Source organism: Bidens hawaiensis, unplaced genomic scaffold (genome assembly GCF_021521415.1).
Source record: "Bidens hawaiensis isolate Kalapana, Puna unplaced genomic scaffold, B.hawaiensis_p1.1 tig00030789_1, whole genome shotgun sequence".
NCBI classification, from domain to species: Eukaryota; Viridiplantae; Streptophyta; class Magnoliopsida; order Asterales; family Asteraceae; genus Bidens; species Bidens hawaiensis.
The window spans coordinates 174,820-178,516 of record NW_027495147.1 but is presented as its reverse complement, the minus strand read 5'-3'; positions in this window follow the sequence as shown (position 1 = coordinate 178,516).

The following is a 3,697-nucleotide window of genomic DNA, read 5'->3' as shown; positions in this document are numbered from 1 at the left end:
GCAACATGTAATTCCAATTTGGAAGTGGGAGAACATTGCGATGGACTTCGTCACAAAACTTCCAACCACAAAAAGGCAGCATGATAGCATTTGGGTAATTGTCGATCGATTAACCAAGTCAGCCCATTTCATTCCCATTCGAGAGAAACTTCCAATCAATCAGCTTGCTCAAATTTATGTCCACGAGATTGTTTGTCGCCATGGTATACCTTTGAGTATCATCTTTGATCGTGATGGTCGCTTTGTGTCACATTTGGAAATCGTTTCAAACTGCTTTGGAACCCTCCTAGATCTTAGCACCGCTTATCATTCTCAAACGGATGGTCAATTGGAACGAACCATTCAAACCCTTGAGGATATGCTAAGAACTTGTGTATTGACTTTGGTGGTAATTGGGACACTCATCTTCCGTTGATTGATTTTTCTTACAACAATAGTTACCACTCAAGCATCAAAATGGCTCCATTCGAAGCACTCTACGGCCGTAAATTTCATTCTCCTATTAGTTGGAACGATATCGGTGAATCCCAGCTCACCGGACCCAAAATGGTACAAGAGACCACCGACAAAATTGCTGAAATCCGTAATAACTTGCTCGCCGCTAGAAGTCGCCAAAAGTCTTATGCTGATAAGCGACGACAACCCTTGGAATTCGATGTTGGTGACCTTATCCTTCTCAAAGTTTCACCTGGGAAAGGAGTGGTCCATTTCGGTATGAAGGGTAAACTAGCACCCCGTTTTGTGGGTCCATTTAAGATTCTTGAACGAATCGAAGATGTGGCCTATCGCCTCGAGCTTCCGCAAGAACTTCAAGGCATTCATCCCGTGTTTCATGTTTCAAACCTTTGAAAGTGTCTAGCCGATGAGAACCTTCATATCCCTCTCAACGAAGTGCGTATCGATAAGACAATGCACTTCTTGAGAAACTGGTGGAAATAATAGATCGAATAGATAAGGAAACCAAGCGTAGCCGAATCCGTTTGGTCAATGTTCGTTGGGAATCTAAGCATAGTGCAGAATTCACTTGGGAACGTGAAGACCAAATGAAGACTAAGTATTCGCATCTTTTTGCTATGGATGTTAATTCCTAATTTCGGGACGAAATTTCTTAAAAGTTGGGAATGCTGTGACATTCGTCATTTTGGTTTCAATAAACGTATTTGTTTTATTATCCGTTTGTAATCGGATTTTCATAATTAATATGAATCGTCGAATTTATATTTATTTTTATCTCTACACGTCACTCGCATTAGTCATTTATTAATGAGGACTTCAAAGTATTAGTTATATGTAAATTCAACCCCTACACCAAAGAATTTATTTATTAAACCAACAACCAAACCCGACGGACCAAATTGCAAAAATACAAAAAAACTCCCCCCCCCCCCCTTTTCTTCCTCTGTCACCACTGATGACCCTCCCTCCATCTTTTTGATTCAATTAACCCAGGAATCACGAAATTGAACGCGCATGTTCGTTTCTTGCTCTACGCGAAATCAAACATTATAGAAAGTTCGTTAATTAACAGCTCGTTCATATCAATTTCTTTAACTCTAGAGCCGCGGACTAAGCTGACCTTGTTAGCCTATAAATACTCAACCAAAACGCAATTAACTTGTACCTCACACTCTCTAGCATACTGCGAACCTAAGCCCTAAGTTAATTGCAGCCAAGAAACAGTTTCTAAACCCGTTTGAGATCGAGTCGTTGTCCGAAAACCCTAGATCGTGTTCTCCTTCAATTACGACTTGTATCAGGTGATTAGTACATATATTGTGGTTGGATTTTGATGATTATTAAAACCCCTATGTCAATTTTAATCGACAGAGGGTATAAGACCTTCAATTGGGATTTGTTTGATTAGGGTTTATATGAATTGTGGCTTTTGTTGTAACTAATGGTTATATATTTTCAATTCTGCTTCTATAAACAAGTTAAGGTACAGGTCCAGTGGCCAGTGCACATGAAGCCAACATTAAACCTAGCCAGGGGCACAGATTCGAACCTCCCTAGTCCGGTTTTTATGCTTTTTATTTATTTTGTTTTATTTTTCTTATTTTATTAAATCATACTAACTAGACTTATATTGGTGGTTAAAATTTATATATTACGCTCGTTTAAACGAACCGAAACCTAATAAAGTCCTAAAATAATTTTTCATATACATATATATATTTATATATATATATGTATATATATATATATATTTAATCATTTATATATCTATACTTTTTATACCTAAATAATAATAATAATAATGATAATAATAATAAATGTGTTACTTATCTTTCTAAATGAAATCTCGTTAAACTATCACCTAAATCGTTTTCATAAAAAAGTCGGTATTCATGTTTTTTAAATGTTTTCTTTAATAAACAAATATAACTTTTTAATTATTTTTCCAATAATTAAAATTAATAAAAATTGAACTACACCTTTATCAATAATCTATAAAATATTTATATATCTAATACGTTGTGTCTTGTTCGTTTATTTCGTTAAAGTATTTATTTTATTTACGCTTTAATAATTATGACAAATCGCGGGACCAACTAATTTGCTCTAATCTTAACCATCTTCTCGTTACCGTATTCCATGTGAGTTCTTCATAACCCCATTTTAACGTTTTATAATATTTTGGGGGTAGCACGTCACAAATTTTTCTTTCGTTAGTTATGTGATTGTTTACAAACTGATTCACTTATATCGTACATGTTAATATTATTCGTGCATATTGTTTATGATTATATGTGAACTTGTTTGCAACATGTTTACTGTTTTATTGGTGGAAGTTACGCAAACGCAAACGCATACACATAGTAGGAGGGTCCGACGGGACGTACCCGCGCCGTCTAACATTACGAAGTCGGTTGTTTACGTAAGGTGGTTCTCATTTCCCCGACTTCAACGGTTTCGGCTAAATGAGCGGAAGGACGACACTATTTGATTTCATTTACTTTACGCTTGAATAGTTATTGCATGACGATCGTTGAATCGCGAGTTTCCTATATATATGTATACGTAAAAACTTATGAAAACTCACCAACTTAATTGTTGATAAAATATAATATTTTCAATGTGTTTCAGGTTGAACCGATGGTGTGCTAAGGACGAAGATTATTAGTTTGCCTTAGGATATTAAAATAAAGAACTTGTTTATTTTTTCGATGAAGTGTTATTATTTTCTTTTATTTATGAACAATGTGTGTATTTTTTATGATATGAAATGAATTAAATATAATTAATGTCCCTTTAATAGCGTTACGAGCTTATGAATGATCTGTACGTTACACCCGGGCGTATTCCGCTTAAAGCCGGGGTTTTACAAAAATGATGTATAAATATATATACATAATGAAATCATCACTAAAATTTAAAGATTCGAAACATCCATAAATCAACAAAATAATCGAACTAATGAATCAAAGATTGAGTTGTTGAGTTGAAATATCCACGTATCACTGTGAATCTTCAACTAAATAATGAAATTTAATAATAAAAATAGAAATGAATCGTTGAGTTATCCACGAAACACCATGGATTTTTAACAAAACTTATTAAATGTAATAAGTAAACGAAATGGGTAATTGAGTTATCCATAAATCACCATAGAAATTCAACAAAATAATGAAAATTCAATTAAATAATACTAAAAACTAATAATGCAATGAAAATGGGTTGTTCAGATATCCACAAG